The sequence below is a fragment of the Wyeomyia smithii genome, chromosome 1 (assembly GCF_029784165.1).
Source record: "Wyeomyia smithii strain HCP4-BCI-WySm-NY-G18 chromosome 1, ASM2978416v1, whole genome shotgun sequence".
Classification (NCBI taxonomy): domain Eukaryota; kingdom Metazoa; phylum Arthropoda; class Insecta; order Diptera; family Culicidae; genus Wyeomyia; species Wyeomyia smithii.
The window spans coordinates 45,828,269-45,846,253 of NC_073694.1; the positions used below are offsets into that span (position 1 = coordinate 45,828,269).

Below are 17,985 nucleotides of genomic sequence, written 5' to 3' on the forward strand. Positions count from 1 at the left end.
GTTACGGCATTGCATCACGCTGGTGGTTTATTCTGTATTACAGATTACTAAATGACTCAACCACAGATTTCTAATGTGAAGCCTGTGTATTTCATAACAGCTTTAGTTTCCTCAGACACAGTACGCTGTGTGGCTAGCTTTCATGGCAACAGCAAACGAACGGAAGTCTGGACTTGGCTACTTTGTCGCTTGTCTTCGGCGCTATCTCAACAGTTCATACAACAGTGTATCATACAGTTGACAAAAACTCATATACTTCTCGCACATCAATCGTCTGTATACCAACAAACAGTGCAGAACGCAGTCCGCCGCGCCACCTGTTTTTTGCGTTAGTCTTCTCCGTAGCTATTCAAAACAATCACATTTTTCATCATGTCATTTAAGTTTTGTTCATCGTCACATCGCTATTACGTATAATCGAGTGTACAAATTACATTGTCTTGTTGTGTCGTGGCAAAGGAGGCAGAGTCAAGGGATAGACAAAATCTCGTTCATATCATGCTGGGCCTTGATTCGCGGTAAGTCGAATTCATCGCCTGCTGCGTAATGGAAATTAAGCGCATTGGTGCTGGAGTACCTGTTGCTTTGCCAGCTGTAATGGAATGTCTTGCTACAGAAGTGTAGGAGTTGGCGGGCACGCAGCTGAAGAAAATTGGTTTTTTACCAAATATCAAGCTGTGCTGCACCCGATGAAAAGGCATAATCTGATCAATTCCAGGCCCTCAAAATCGTAAAACCAACCGTTCTTTTAGGAATGACCACATCTTTTCAATTGAGGCAGTAAAAATAAGTTTGGTCTCTAATTAAAATTTTGAACAACATTTTTATTGAGCAAAATTCAGTTTCACCCACGCCATTTTGTTTTGACGGTGAAAAAGTTCTCTATCTACAATTGTGATTCAGTAACCTTCAACATTATTTCCGAATGACTTCAGGTCAATTAATCGACGCTTTTTTTCAATGTTACCAATTAAAAAGAGAGTTGAAAAAAAATTATAATTGAAATGCACCGCTTCACAACTTCGAATTGACATCAGACCTGCTGTCTTTGTTGGGTATAGGTCCGTTACCTTCCTTAAAATCTGCTGTAGCGTTGAGGGCCTCCAATCGAACACTCGCAGGAATGACTCTGAAAAACAGTTCTAAACACAAATGCAAAAAAGGTCGCATGAACCATGATACGTCAGTATAGTCTGCATTGCGAAATCCTTGACATAATAATGTCGAAACAACAAATTAAAAATTGTCTGAGAGACACTAGAAATTATTTTTAGCATGTAAGAGGAACATTTTAAACATTATAAGTAACATCTGTAATGAAATGTAGTTTACATTTGATTGACGGAATATATAAATTCCAAAGGAAATTTGGCTTTTACAGTCTTAACGGTGAATCAAAACGCTACTGGTTGTTCATGTCCGACGTTACGGTCTTTGAACTTGGCCTTCTTCAGGGGATATAAAGTTGTACCGTTGTTCGTTCAGCGTACAAAGCTATGCGATAGGTTGTCACAGCAATCAATAAGTTTTCCTTCAAGGTACCACAACAAAAAGCCGGGCCTATCGGGCCTTTTATCACACCTCTGAAGACACCATGATGCAAATTTAATTCTTAGCTTTTGACTTCCGGTCAAAAATAATATGTTATCCAGATTCCTTGGTTTATTTTCTCCTTAAATCATCTAGCAGTATTTTTCGGACGTCCTGCGTCTATAAAATGTAAGAAAACTTGTAAGCTGTTTTCTTGAAAAATTTTTTAATATTGGCCCATATAAGTGTTTTTACGTAAAAATTTTCGAGGAACACGATGACAGTATAAAATTAAAAATTAATTTGGCTGCTCTTGCCGAAAAATACAAATTTAGTTTTAAAATACAAAAACAATCTATCTGGTAACACTTCCGTTAAAAAAAAATATTTTATCTGGGTTCCTTGGTTTATTTCTTTGAAAAATCACCTATCAGTATTGTTTGGACCTCTTAGGGCATCTTCAGTGGGGGTCCAAATCGTTGTTTTGTTCTATTTTTTCGGAACAAACTCAAATTCACTGCTGCACCGGTGGTGTAAATTTTGTTTTATACCAGATCTGAATTGAAAAAAATTGAAACTGGTATACGTTTTGGTCTATTTTTGTCACTTTTTGGAACAAGAAATAGATCGTTCTAAAACCCTTTGTACGCTGCCAATAGGTGGGTAAAATGTCATATTTTTATTGGATACCTCATTTTTAGCTATTTCCATATAAGCGTTTTGCTAGTGTTAGGGAATAAACAAAACAAAGATTTTTTATGACAATTCTCAATTCATTTTTGTGGCTTTTCTGAAGAAGAATATGAACAGGTTTGTCGTTTTTGGCTTCAAGGAAACCGACCAGCAAAGGGGGGAATTCTGAAAGACCATAACCGTAGGTTCAACTACTTGGTTTGCAACCATCAGCCACCAGGATGACAAATATGTTGGCTATTTGTTAATCGCCTTAATTATAGTGGGACTAGAGGAGACCTTGAGAAGCCAGAAAAATGTTCCTCGAAGACACTGAACTGAAAACATTCAAAATGCTGGGATGACATTGCGGATTTCGAGCTACTCGAACAAACTAAATGATCGCTGGGGTGCGTTATGTTTCGTTTTTCGTATTTTTTCGACTTTGCGGGTTAGATGAGCTGCAGGACAAATGACAATGACAGCTCCTTTTAAGCTTGAAGTATAACTGGCAGTATGTGACCTACTCGAAAATAGCGAAAATCTTTCGAATCGAGCTGCGAAATGCCACCCAATATCCTCAAAACCCAACCCAAGTTTGAAGAACTGCAAGATTTTGAAGGATTGATGAGACGAAAACGGAAGATGAACATCTACACTATCAAATAGTTTTCGCTATCCTCCGAAGCCCTACTTGTAGCAGAAATTTTTCGATCATACCAATCCATCCTGAGAAATGTCACTGACACTCGGGTCAAACCGTCAAATCTATAAAGCCTTGTGGATATAAAGTGTCTTGCCAAAGTAATCGTTTAATGTGCGAAAAAGTTACCGTTTTTCTGTTTGTTAAATATTAAGCGCATTTTATTATAACAAGTCTCATTAACTGATAGCATGGGGTATTGAATTGTTGACAGTGTGACAGATGTCAGCGGTATAAAACAACAAGATATACAACACCGGTGCGGAGAACGAAAAGTTGGTCCATATTAGTTGGTTTTATTCAGGTTTCGCTGGTGAAAATCTAGTATAAAGTTGTTTCAAAAATAGACCACCGTTGAAGATGTCCTTACGTCTATGAAATGTAAAAAAGATAAAATTAAAAATAAACTTTCTAATAAAATATAACAAAATAAAATTTTCATGAAAATATGGATGCAAGACACATGCAAGACGATGAATTACTGGTAAACATATTGTTGATTTGATAATTTTTGGCGACCAAAACACGCTTTATACAAAAAATGTCATTATCCAGGTTTCAAAAATTGCACTAAAATCGCATAATATTGGTGTGTTTTCGCACGGATACAACTTTCGTGTGTTTCCACAAAATCCTAAAGGCCCTGAACTCTCTAAGTCAGAGCGCAGCACTTTATTTCGTTTAGTGCTGTAAATGAAAACACTAATAGTAAAGCAAGGATAGGATTATTATACTCTCCTAGTCATATCAATTATTATATCAATTCTCTTCTGCAGATTAGTTCGCGTTAACTTAAACACATATGTTCAACTAAAGAACCAAAAACGAGACGAAATCTCTTTATTTTAAGTATCGACATCTATCGGTGGAGAGAACGCATTTTACACTCAAAGTTTTATTACACTTATATCATTCATACCTGCTCGTGGTGAAGAATTATTTCGGCCTATCTCCTCCTCATACAAAACCAAAAAGCAAAAAAACTGTGCGACCTGTCGCCGCTCTTTTGTCGAGAGAATTCTTTGTTTTCTCCGGTACTGGTATAGCGAGAGTGCCTTTTCATGATAATCGTACAGTACCACACGCATACGTGCATGGTTTTTTCGTACATATTTTTTTAATGAATTCCATTGTGGCCGAGTTGAAAACCGAATATCTTGACTAACGACAATCGTTTATTTTTACATTGTACCTAATGTCGCAAGCAGTACTGTGTATAGCGCGTCTAAGGTGTCGTACACAAATTACGTAACGATAAAAACTAGATTTCAGACCCCTTCCCACCCCATGTAACGATAGGTAACGTTCGATATGACTCCCCCCCTAAAATTATGTAACGCTGAGCAGCCTGACTCCCCTCCAAAGATTTCAATTTCGAGCAAACATCACAGTTACGTAACTGTCCTACTACCTCCCCTCCCCCCTACGTAACGGTAAGTAACGCAGTCTCAAACCACCCCTTCCCCCCCCTTCATGCGTTACGTAATTTGTGTACGACGCCTAATATGCATTACTCGCAATATTAGGCATAATAAACGGTACGAGAAAAATAAATACTGCCGTTAGTCGAGAAACGCGGTTTCCAACTCTAAGAAAAATACTAAAGTAATTCTACTAACTGGTTAAAACGGTTTCAACTGTCGCGCGGTGTACGGTCCAAGAAAATTTGTTAAGGAATGTTTGAATGGTTGAAAGATTTTTGGTTTAATTTTTTCTATCAATGTTGATTGTGAATTGCTACTGAATTTCTGCTAAAAAATTTCTTGAATGCGGTACTGCCTTAACTTGATTTTGACGGATTTAAGATCACCTTTTTGTCCGGTCATTGAAGCAAAAAAATAGATTTTTATGCATGTTCAAACTATTGGAGCGAACTGTTTTAGCGATGCACTGTAAAATCAATGTAGGATAGAACAGCAAGAAATAAATGCAAAAGCGTGGAGCAGGATTTGCAGCAGAGTTTTTTTTCGAAGTTGAATATCTGTTCTGTGACGTAAAGCTAGTATTTTAACCCACCCAGAAATAATTTTATCCAGTTCCATAAAAATAAACGTTGTTAAACTAATTACACCTGCTTATTACTCCAATCGATAAATGATGCAAATAAATTCCATGTAACCAGTACAGCCCTTCATCAATGCTACAACCACTAATGAGCCATTTCAAAATACCGGATCATCGATGCATATATATTTATAACCGCCGGTATGTGTATCGACCGGCTGCCGAAATCAAGTTCACGATCGACGAGAACTCAATCGAAGGCACGTGTTTCGGGGGGCTCATCTCCCATAGTTTGACTTGATTCGACCCACGGAATGAACAACAACAAACCGTAGCTCAGCTGCACGCAGTGCGGCGGTAACCCAGTTGCGGGGCGCTCATTTGAATTCAGCGCTAGGTGCGAAGCTTGGCTGCTGGGTTTTATTTTCCTTAAGCATCATTCGCAGTTTGCATGCGCGACGGAATGGATCGCGATTCTTGATGGTTTCGAGTTGAGTGAAGCGTTATTGGAGAAAAAAATTATCCGCTATTATTTTCGAGTGCTACCGAGAAGAAGTGGCGAAAAAAATGTGGAATTACTTGCTTGAATAGTTGAGATAGTAATAGGAATAGTTGAATAGTAATGACCTTGAGAGAAGCATCATAACTTGGAGCAATGACTATCTACGGCAAACTGGTGCAAATCATTATAATTTCGTTTTGAGCGGCAACTAGTTACCACACGTGCAGTTATCATTTGTTCATAATTATCCTCACAATGGCACGGCGCTACCGGAAGTAATCTGCCATACTGGTCGAGGGTGAAACGCTGGCGTGATCTAAAGAAGCTAGCCGGTTAAGAAAAGGTAAAGCGCGTTAGAATAAATTTTGTTTGCATAAATTTATCATTTGTTACTATTGATTAGTGGATATAGTTATTAGTGTGAGTTCTGGTGAGGTCAGCGCATGGTTGAGTTGATAATTACGACAAACGTGATTAATGTTTGTAGTTCAAAAGAAGGCACTCAGAGTTATTTTGAGCTAGTCATAGAGTGCAAAATGTTTTGAAGAAAATCTGTGATTTTATATTGATATTCTCATTTACAAAAATTGGTTAGTCCGATAAATTTTTGAAATAAGCCTCTGATTCTGGTTCATTGAAACTTTTTATACACAAACTGAGGATGGTGGGCTAATAATCTATATATCACTTGAGGGTCATCCAATTCGATGAGCAGACGCTGTTGTGAACCGACCCTAATATGGAAATAGAGCTAAACAATCGAAAAGTGATATTATGCGAGCTAATTTAGACTAGCGGCATCTCAAAGGAACTGTACGCACGATTGGTGCCGCGTTGGTCAAAAGACCAAGGTGCCAAACTTCTAACGGAGAATCGTTACGTATACGAAAACGTACTTTGACAGTTCTGACGAAAGTACCTTCATATTTATCACGCATTGGTTTCGTTTCAGAAAACAACAGAAGATTTTGTATATAATACACACCTTTTTAGTGGAATAAACTAAAATATATTTTCAGTGTACCTTCAACTTTAAAACGCGCGTTTGAATCATAAAAAAATGCTCTAACTTTTTAAAAGTTTTTGCAAATTGAATTCTCTTTTTTAAACTCTTTATATCCTGATGGTAAAAACAAAATATATTTAAAAAGCGTGTGTAGAATTGGAAAATAAAGTAAATTTAATGTTTCCTTGAAAAAAAAAAGCAACTCTTAAGTATGCGTTTATTTCGATAATTTCTTATTTAAATTATATCAAAAATCGTTTTGTACTGTCAAGCGTATTTTTTTAATCTCGCTTATATTCCGTCTGTCTATTTCCGCCCCTGTTGTTGTGCCAATCACCGACGCCCGGGAAGGTGACTCCACCCAGGACCCTAACTTACGACCCGTTGGTTAACGGACCGGCGCACTGTGGTCCAGAAATGAAAAAAGGTTGCCAAAAGTCATATTCTCGTAAACGTTACATTTTAGAGCAATACTGTCTTCGGGAAAGTTTTAGAGTAAAAAAGGTCCTTCTTTGGACATTAACAGATCCGTGATTAATCTCCCTACAAGTGAAATAAAAAGAAGATTTTCTCTATAAAAACAATAATTTTTATCGCCGTCTTTGGCAAAGTTTTCCAAAATAACATAACAAAAATCTTTGCTGAAGACACTAGGTAGCTACTTCTCAAGCTTACTGAGCTATCTGATTATGTTCAATGATGTTTAAAAAAACAAGTTTTTGCCGTTGAAATTCATACTTTATACTACTATACCTCTGATATTCTCACTGAACTTTTAAACAACATCAGACCTTTATTTTTTATATGTTACAGCAGACTTTATTTTATGACAATTAGGTTTCTATCAAATTTTCCTGCCAAAAAATTTACTTTTGATTTTGATTTACTTTTGAGTAATTTTCGATTTTCTGCCGTCAAGATTACCACCAATTGAATTGTCTATGTGTTCTTCACACAAGGCAGTTAAAATTTCTTGCAGGAATTTGCAGAAACTTAAAAAATCATGGAACAAAACAACTTTAACGTAAGTTCATTTATGTCATGTTGGTCAATAGCGGATCTTTGTTGGGAAAAACATAGCAAGCTTTGCATTTTTACGTTTTGATGCAAATTGATAGAAGCTAAATTATCATAAAAAAAGTCTGATATAACATATAAAAAATGCAGGTTTATTGTTGTTTTAAAAGTTCAGTGAGAATATCAGAGGTATAGTCGTATAAAATATAAATTTTACGGGAGAAACTTTTTTTTAAAACATCATTGAACATAATCAGATAGCTCAATAAGATTGAGAAATAGCTACCTTGTGTCTTTAGCAAATGTTTTGTTATGTTATTTTGGAAAACTTTGCCACAGACGGCGATGAAAAATATTGATTTTTAGAGAAATATTCTTTTTATCTCACTTATAGGGGGATTAATCACGGATCTGTTAATGTCCAAAGAAGGATCTTTTTTTATTCTAAAACGATCCTGAAGACAGTTTTTCTCTAAAATGTAACGTTTATGAGAAAATGCCTTATGACCACCTTTTTTCATTTCTGGACCACAGTGCGGCGCCAACGGCTTTACTTCCTCATGTGATGGAAGCTGTGATCCCAGAGATTTTTCGCCTCAGAAGATCTCCCGGTGTCGGCTAGGGTTGAGTCTAGACCAGTGCTGATAAAAGTCATTTTCCCCAGCAAAATTCTTCGAAAATTACAGCCAATCATTTTCAATTTTCACTTCCAATGATCGCAGCACTCTTTCAGATACACTAGATTTTCGTCCTAGTATCGTGCTGTTATACTCAGATGAAATAGATCGCGCGTATCGTTCACGGTTACGGAATAAAATTTGACGACAAATCCAACCAAATGATCTTCACTTCAAAGCGAAAAAGAAAAACAAACAGTCCACTCAACCAAAATAAACCTCACCGAAACACTTTTTCACTGACATTGACCGATGCCTCGACAATATTCGTTAACTGATAAACTGATTTTGTTATCTTGCTTCCATCGCATGAAATATAATGAGGTGTTTTGACAGTTCACTTCCATGCAAAAAGCGGGAAAGGAGAACTCTGAAAGGATTGTAAAAAAATAACGTTTATGGATGCTTTTTTTCACTTTCACTCAAGAGTGTCAACAAATGTCAACCCTGCTCTAGACCACTTGGGTTGATTGTGAGTGGATCACGCCACCCTACAACCATCGACACCTATGTCGGCGTTGGGATTCGAACCCAGGCAACTAGCGAAATTGGGGGAGATGTTACCAACTACGCTAGGTCCCCGCTTACTGTCAAACGTATATTTTGTATTAAAAAATGATAATGTCAAAAATGTACAGAAATTTGTTTTTCCAAAAATGCAACAATAACTATGTTCCAGTTTGCGACAAGTTCTAAAAGTTTCTGAACAACATCTATTTTGTTGATAGCACCTTCTCACAATTCAATTAACATTTTAGGTACGTGAGGTCTTATTATACTGAGCAACTTTAAATACTTTTTCGGAAATTAATCTAGATAAACATTTGCGGGGACGGGACACGAGGCATATGGACGCTAGGCATATGGATGTTAGGCATAGTATGCTAGGCATACAGACGCGAGGCATAATGGATGTGAGGCATAATGGATACGAGGCATACTGCCACAAGGCATAACGGACGCGAGGCCGAATGGACGCGAGGCCGAATAGACGCGAGGCCGAATGGACGCGAGGCCGATTGGACGCGAGGCCGATTGGACGCGAGGCCGAATGGACGCGAGGCCGAATGGACGCGAGGCCGAATGGACGCGATGTTGTACGATCGCATGAGATCCAATTATGTAGTTCAGGTGTTATTATATTCCTAAAGAGTTTAAGTTGGGTATAATACCTTTCTTGAAATCATGCGGCGAAGACGCATAATCGAGGGCAAGGAAACGAGGCGGCACTAAGCCGCCGTGGTTTCCGCAGTCCGAGCCGGCCGCCGACCCGCCGTCGGAAGCGGCGGCCTCTCGCACCCAAACGACTGATCTACTGGTTTGCTAGGTCTACTCAAACAGAGTTTTCTTCCCTTAGTTAAGTCCGAACGAGCGGTAGCGAGTAAGGACAGCATTCGCTCGGACAGCGAGTCGGCCGAAGGCCGCGAGTGTATTGCTTTTCAAATGACACTTTGTAGCGAAATACATGTTATCGAATGCTGTGTTGATGATGACGATAATAACACATTCCATATCACTTCCTCTTGGCCTTGTGTCCTTTCGGCCTAGCGTTTATTCGGCCTTGCGTCCGTTCGGCCTCGCGTCCATTCGGCCTCGCGTCCATTCGGCCTCGCGTCCATTCGGCCTCGCGTCCATTCGGCCTCGCGTCCATATGCCTCGTGTCCGTATGCCTGCCGTCCATTATGCCTAGCGTACTATGCCTCGCGTCCGTATGCCTCGCGTCTGTATGCTTAACGGGGTGTCATCAACATTTGCAAGCTTAGTACCTTTTATACATAGATCGATATATCTAAAAAATGGCAAGAGCTAGAGATGAAGTGTTCATGTCCAATAATGTCAAGCGTATTAGCTTCTAAACGACCATGTGTCTCAATGATTTGTCTGTCAGCGTAAAAGAAGCGTAGTAGAAGAATAACCCGTAAAAAGCTCAAACTTGCGCTCTGGAAGACGCTGATATACCCGGTGGTGTGTGTATGTATACTGCACGTGGTGCAATTAAATGAACAATAATCGGACGCGCAAATCTGTAAATATAGCCAATGGAATAAAATGCGGTAAATATCCCGCAAGCGCGTTAATATTTAAAGAATATCGTTCAGATGTCTGCGGTAATCCGCACTTCTATTATTAGCAATAGAAGGATTTCGCACCAACCAGACTTGTCGTTTCTTCTCAGAGAATCACTAGCGTGTAGAAGAATATCTTTCGCTGCGGAACAAACTGCTCTCAAACTGGTGAACAATCGACGCTTGAAGAGTGCAGCAAATCATGTGTAGTGAGGAGCTTGCAACAAACACCGTGGGAGATAATAGATTGAGGTGAGCTCTCTCACACAAAAGGGGATTACGTACAATAACTAAACAGTGAGTCAACTCATGTTGTCTCTGTTGTATTTCCTCAGCAGTGTACATTGCGGTGTATTTCTGCGTATTCTCAGTAGTGTGATTCACCACTCTTGTTTCGCTCGGTTGGGGTGTAAGTAGCAAGTGATTTTTTTTTAGAGAGACAGAAGCACAGAACAAAACAAAAGAAAGAAATGCAAATTGCTACGTGCAGTGCTCATGCCGGTAAAGAAGTGCGGCTATGCAGCTCCCCAAGAGCAGAATAAAACTCAATTCCGGGAGCTGCATAGCCGCAAGGTTACAGAGTCCGCTTTGCCAAGTGGATGGTCGTGGGTTCTAATCATAGTAGAATCAGGCCATTCGATGTCAAAACTGGACTTAAGTATGGGTTTATTCTCAAGCTACCTCACAATTTACCCTTCCTTTACGCTGAAACCTATAATACCTTTACGTGACTTACTCTTAACAAAAAATAAGTCCCTCATCAATGAAACTAGCTAAAGGATGCACGACGAAGCTTCTCCAGGGAATTGTGATTGGTGATATTTGGTAGGACGAACGAGGCTCAGAGAGCAGATAGAGTGTAAAAGAAATGATAAAATCACATTACACACAAGCATGGATAAAATAATAAGCATGCCACTTCGCAAAAGCGGTATTGCTAATAATAGAAGGGCGGGATACAGCAGACACCCGGGCATATCTAACAATTAATCAACGATTCTGATCTTAGTGAGGAAGTCCATACAGGAAAAAAACTCCGGTTTTTTCACATGTTGAGGAGAATAACAAGCCTAACTGCAACTTAACCAGACGTCTCATAATTCGCATTGACGATACCAAAAAAAATTAAGAGGCCGTTCGAACCTACGCGAACTCTCATATGTAATTGTCTAAATGTGCGAGATGACAAAAGCAAAAATATTTCTTTCCTGCTTTTTTTTCATTTAGAGCACTTTTGAAAACAGCAGAATTGTTGCTAAACTTTTCAAGGGTCTTGCTCAATGCATGCCAGAAAAACCAAACAATTTTGTGTTCAGTATATTTTTAAAATATTTAAGATATTTAGAGATCGGAGTTTATGGTACTAACATTTAAAAAGGGCTGAGTTTCTTTTAAATAATCTGAACTGAATAATAACAATGAAAAATAAATAAAAGTTGTCGAAGGCTGAGTTCTAAAATTTACCTTAAACCTGCTTGTCTGAAATTTACCTTAAAAATATTGAAAAAACTGAATCTCGGATTCAATAGTGAAAAATAATATTTTGAAAACAAAAAGTGATTTAAAAAATTAGTCATCTCAGATATTTTTTAAAATATGTTTTTGAGATGCACAGTTTATTTGCCAAAAGTTCTTCTAACAAATCAAAGCGGGCACTCTCAAGAAAAAAAAGTTCTGACTTAGAACTACGTCTCTTAGGAAGTTCGGCTTCATAGTGTTAAATGAAAATCTAAAACGGAAGAGAGGACAAAATTTGCCATTTTTCAAATGTTTGTAAAACGCTTTGTTTTCAACAGATTTCCTTCGTTCTTGCAGCAGTCGATTGAGAAATCCGCCAAAACACTTGATGCTTGCTTTTCCTATCTCGATCGACAGAATTACATACCAAGTGAACCGGGAATGCACTCGGCTATAGAAAAGCCTCTTTCTGCTCAAACCAATCAGCTTACTAGTGTATGGCCACTAGGACGATACTAACTTGGAGCCAGCGGCAATATAGGTACCTGCAACGGGTATCAGCAGTAGTAATGGTACAAACGTTGGCGGCACTACTTCTTCCTCTAGCTAAAAAACACACCTCTTCCAATGAAAAGCTCTGTCGTATTTTGGGACCACACAAACGGGGATGTTGGCAATCAAAATCTGTCGGCAATACAATCTGTAGTGTGAAAACTAGGATTCTCGACACTCGTAAATCGGCTTCAACCTGGTCAAGGCACCTAACACGTTGGACCTCTCTAGTTGTGGTGCAGGTGGGGTTCTTGAAGACCCGATTTTACCACACTGTCGTCCGGTATCTTCGCGACATGTCCGGTCCATCACAACCTCTCGACCTCGAGTGCAAGTCGTTAAGTGCATAATGGGAATATCTCCAAGTAGTGCCTGCAGCTCGTGATACATACGCCTGCGCCAATCTACGCTTTCGGTTTATACCTCACCAAATATTGGGTTGGGGAAAAAAAATGCCGTATTTTGTCAATAGTTGGATGGATATGTTTCTTGTGTTATATTTATCCCGTCGGGTCATACTGTACGGCTACTAAGAGACGACAATCTATGCTACTAGTGACGTTTTGACAGTGTTGTGATCGTACGATTCAGTCTCAAGTTACAGCGCGCCAAAGATGGAGTCCACCAAGCAAGAAATTCGTCATGTTTTACGTTTTTACTACCTGAGAGGTAAAAATGCAACGAAGGTGGTCAAAAAATTTTGTGAAGTTTATGGGCCCGATACTGTAACGATTCGCATAGCACAGCGCTGGTTTGATCGATTTCGTTCTGGTGTAGTGGCTGTCGAAGATACACCCGTCGAAGTGCGGTGAACCGGCCCAAACCATCACCAAGCCCGGATTGACGGCCAGGAAGTTTTTGCTGTGTGTTTGGTGGGATTGGAAGGGAATCATCCACTATGAGCTGCACAATTAAGGCCAGACCCTCTATTCGGTTATCTATTGTGAGCAGCTCGACCGTTTGAAGCAGGCAATTTACCATAAGCGGCCAGAATTGGTCAATAGGAATGGTGTTGTTTTCCACCAGGACAACGCTCGGCCTCACACATCTTTGATGACCCGCCAGAAGCTACAGGAGCTCAGATTGGATATTCTATCGCATCCACCGTATAGTCCGGACCTGGCACAGAGTTATTACCATCTCTTTCGGTCCATGCAAAACACTCTTGGTGATACTAAGTTGGCCTCAAAAGAGGTTGGCTGTCTAACTTTTTGCAAATAAGGAGGGGGGTTTTATGAAGAGGGAATAATGAAGTTGCCTTCTAAATGGCAACAAGTTTGCGAACAAAATGGCTCATATTTGACTTAAATCGGATAATTCTAAGTATGTTAAATAAAGCGTCAAATTTCGATCAGAAATACGACCTTTCCTTTTTCCCCGACCCAATATTATCCGCAACACTTTCCGTTCAAGTACCGCCAGTGCGCATATGTTCTCCGTGAGCAGCGTCACGGTTTCAAATCCATAAAGAGCTACTGGTCTTATTAGGATTTTTTACATCGCCAGTTTCGTGTGACGCTGTGTGCTCCTGGATAAAACGTCCTGAAAATCCCAAAGTAGGCCCGCTTTCCAGCTTGAATACCTCGTTGGATCTTCTTACTTGTGTTATTGTCGGCGGCTTACGACACATCATATCCAGTCCAACTCTCCTAGCCTTCACTTTTAGTCTGGCGTAGATTGCCTTCGCTGTCCAAAAGTTTTTCGTATTAACGTCGAGGTTGTCTGCGAAGTCTATGCTGAAAATCGTGCCTCTCGTTTCGATGCCCGCTCGTCGGATTAAATCCTTAAGAGCAATGTTGAAAAACCTGCAGGATAGTCCATCTTCTTGTCTCTGCGCGCTTCGAAGAGAGTCGAGAATATGCCCGATACGCACACGTAATACATCACCGATTCAAGGTAGCTTTGATAAACCGTATCAGTTTATCCGGAAAACCGTAGTCGTGCATTATCGATCGACTGAATCATACGCTGCCTTGAAATTCACGAAGACTTGATGTGTGGGCACGTCATACTTGAAGGAGTTGCCCCAGAGCGAAGGTTTGATCCGTAATAGCGCGTACTTGTGTGAAGTCCGCTTGTTACTGGCCTACGAATACTTTTGCTAGAGGAGAAAGACGGTGGAGTAAGATTAAGGAGAGAACTTTGCAGGCGGCATTGCTTAACGTTATGGCACGGTAGGTGCTACATTATAGCCGATCGCTCTTTTTATAGATGGGGCACACAACTCCTTTCATCCACTCCGGGAGTCTATTTCTTCCAAATTCTGGAAATTAAACAGAGAAGTGCTATTTTTAGTGGCTCTTTGTCATGTTTATAGAGCTCTGTCGGTGATCTGTTCTTACCTGTACCATTTTCTTTGTTTCCACGGTTAACTTCCTTTCCGCCCCTCCTATTGAGTTGCTCATCAAAAAACTGCTTCCACTTGTCGATCACCTCGCGCTCGCTTGTCATCAAGTTCCCTCCTCGTCCCTATAGATTGGTTTACCTTCTCGTAAAACCTGCGCGTTTTATTTTTTCGGGCTAAAAATGGTTGCTCCAGCTCTTCACGATCTCTTTTCACCTGCTGGCGTTCTTTGACCTCAGAATCGCGATCAACTCTTTTCGAGCTCCTCGATATATGTGCTTCTATTGACTAGGCCTCGGGAAGCTGCGAAGTTGTATGCACCGTTAGTCGTTGTCGCTCATGTCGGTATGTAGGCTGTGAGGCCTTATCATCGGTGGCCTTCATGGTGGCCTTCATATCCCCGATAACGATCTTGATGTCCCGTGACGAGCAGCTTTCGTATGTGCCACCAACTGCGCGTAGAACGATTTCTTCTTGTTGTCAGGTCTACCTTCGTGCAGGCAGTGCGCGTTGATGATGCTGTAGTTGAAGAAATGACCTTTAATCTTCAACAACCACATCCTCTCGTTGATCGCCTACCGGTTGATCATGCGATCCGGCATTCTGCCCAGCACACGAAACCCCAGCAGTTCCCAGCTCGTTGGTTGCTCCACCGCTCTGCTAGAACTGAGCTTCGTTGTCCACACCTTCTCATCTTTACGGCATATCTTCTGCAGAGCCACAATGCCGAACCTGCGAGGTTTTAACTGCTCAAGCAGCACCCTGTCTCTGCCAACAAAATTTAACGACTTGTAGTTTCAGGTACCGAATTTCCATTCGTGGTCCGTTTTTCGTTGCTTAGGTCGGTGCCGAATGTTCCGATTTATATTTACTTCATTGTTCGAAGTGTTGTAGTGAAGTGTAGTGTTGTTGTAAGTATTTAGGTAGGTTGCCTTGCTAGGGCCACGCTACATAGTCTAGTGATGGGGCTGCCATCTTGGCTATAGCGTTTGAGACAGCACGTTTCCTTATTTAGCCACCCGTTCCGGGTCAGACACTGTTGTGAGCTGCCCCTAATCAGGGAATCAGACTTCCCTGTCAGTATAAGGTTGAGGTCCCTCCACGGGTTGGTTACCATGGTCTTCGCTGTGTTACTCGTATCCCCGCTTGTACCACGAGAAGGGACGGATTGGAGTTGCTGGACAGGATGCTACGGTTTACAACAGGGTTTATTTTATGCCTGCAAGTACACGAACTACTCATGGTACGCAGTGCCCAGCCATTGACCATTGCCCTTACTTTCTCGCCTATTTTTCACTACATTTAGCCTAGTCCCTCCTGCCAATGTTATCACCAATTCAAATTCCCTGGAGAGTTTTCAACTAAATGTACCTCTGACTAGTTTTATTATAGGAGGAACCTATTTTGTCGATAGGAAGTCATCGATTCTATTATGATTTTAACTAATTCATTTAAAAAAAACATTAGCCTTTTCATTTGTAAGTACTGAGTAAACTGACATCACTGACCTGGTCCAGCGAATAGCCTTGATTCTCAGAAATTATTCAGTAATCGGGGTGGTTTCCATTCTTTTTGTTGAAACTTTTTTATCTTTGTTAAACTGTTCAAAAGATAATCACAAATGCCTGCGTAAGTTGTACAACGCTCTCTGATTGACATTGCCTATCTATTCCGCCTACAAAGCATTGCCATTACCGCAAGTGGATGGGAAGTAACATGACAACAATTGCCGTGATTTGCATCCGAGAAAAAAAAACAGTAGGAAGCAGTGTTACTTGACATATGTAATTTATTCATGATTACGTGTGGTTCTTTCATACAATTGGAAAAATAGTATTTGATGAGCAAGATATGATCATTTCCATCTTACAAACACTGAAAGCGCTGTTAGTGTTTCATCTATGACGCCGGAGTGACGGTTACCTTCGCAACCGTCTAGTGAACATACGGAAATGCTTGCAATTGTTGACGACTCAGATATAAATTAGAAAAAAAACAACCAACAACCGTCTTTCCGAATGCAGTCTCAGCACTGGATCTGGTAATTTTTCGCCGCTGAAGCGCAACTATTGACTTTTGTCCGCCATTGCAACTGGGTTCTATCTCTTTCATTGTTGTCTGCAGTTAGCTCATAAAAATTATTCGCACCAGACTGTGGAAACCCACCTGGAGACAGTTTCTCATATGCAGAAATTTGCTTTGCGTGATTGCTCCATGCAATCATTGTAAAAATTGATTCTACTGCACACGTGTTCACAACAGTTTCAGGGTTGAGGAGGGTCTCTACCGCTATCAAAGGTGTTCCATTTTGGTCAACAATTGCTTGTCATAAGTAATCATTTCCCATGTGGTTATGATCGTTGTCAAGCTTATACGTCCATCAGTGCTTGGCGTGATGGTTTATGTTCTAACCCGTAACAAACCTCAACGCAAGATTGCAAGCCAATGAGAATTTTTGCGGACATTCGCGTTCCGCCACGGTAAATGATTTTTGCATAATGATAAACCATTTGTACAGTTAAACTTCGCCACCGGTATGTAATTGAACGCGTTCGTCGGATGTTGGAACGGCAATAATCAATAGTTACTCTCGGAATAGCGGGGCTGATTATTGTGTGTATGGTCTATTAATTACAATTGCGCCGACGTATGTAACAATGCGTCGTTTCTGTTTTCAATATAAAATAAACATCCTGCCATGCACCGATGATGAGAATAGTTCAGTGCATCTACCGAAATCAATATTGCACCAAGCTTTGCGTTATTCTCGCCAAATTCGATTGTATCTCTTATTCGCACCACATGCAATTTTCGCTGCGATTTCATTACGGTTGTTGCACCCTTGGAGAGTGGGCAACTGGTTGCATTTAACTGGCAAACCATGCCGGCAATTACTATTTCGGACCTTGAGGCGCATCTGGAATCAACTGAATGCATTTATTGGATGATCATATATGTGATGTTACCGATATAATGATCGAACCGTTCATTAGACAAACAAGGTAAGTGAAGATCAGTGTAGGGGTAAACAGGGTAAGACCGCTCTGCGGGGTGAGACCGCCCACCGTAGTTTTACTACCAAGTTATAAAATAATTGAAAAATTTCTTTAACGTGTCTATTACAGTATAATTACATAACATTTTGCACGTTTTTCTGTTTTGATAGTGCACGAACGGTCGCAGAAATAATCAAAAACAACCTTTCAGCTGGCAACCAGTCAATGCGCTATTGTTTTGCGGCAACGGGACTTAAGGTTTTTCAGTCTAAAAATCTATTGTTTTGTTCGTGAATATACGTTTAATGGCTTGCCTGAATCTATCTTCTTTCGGAAATATCGAAGGCCGTGAGTAATCTTGTTATTTTGACTATTTTTTGGTCAAATATGAAAATGTTCCACTGGGGGTAAAGTCGCCCACTATACACGGGGTAAAACCGCCACGAATCCAACTGCTT

At 40.3% G+C, this 17,985-nt stretch overlaps 1 protein-coding gene across 3 annotated transcripts in view; it reads left to right on the forward strand.

The window, feature by feature from the left end:
* Positions 1-5,347: 5,347 nt before the first annotated feature.
* Positions 5,348-17,985, forward strand: part of LOC129717999 (uncharacterized) — a 47,440-nt gene continuing 34,802 nt past the window's right edge. For 2 of the 3 annotated variants that reach the window (XM_055668371.1, XM_055668372.1), the window contains exon 1: positions 5,360-5,754. The gene's annotated coding sequence lies outside the window, so the exon portion shown is untranslated. Of the gene's footprint in view, positions 5,755-17,985 lie in introns of all 3 variants that reach the window. The other variant, XM_055668370.1, reaches the window with a different exon arrangement.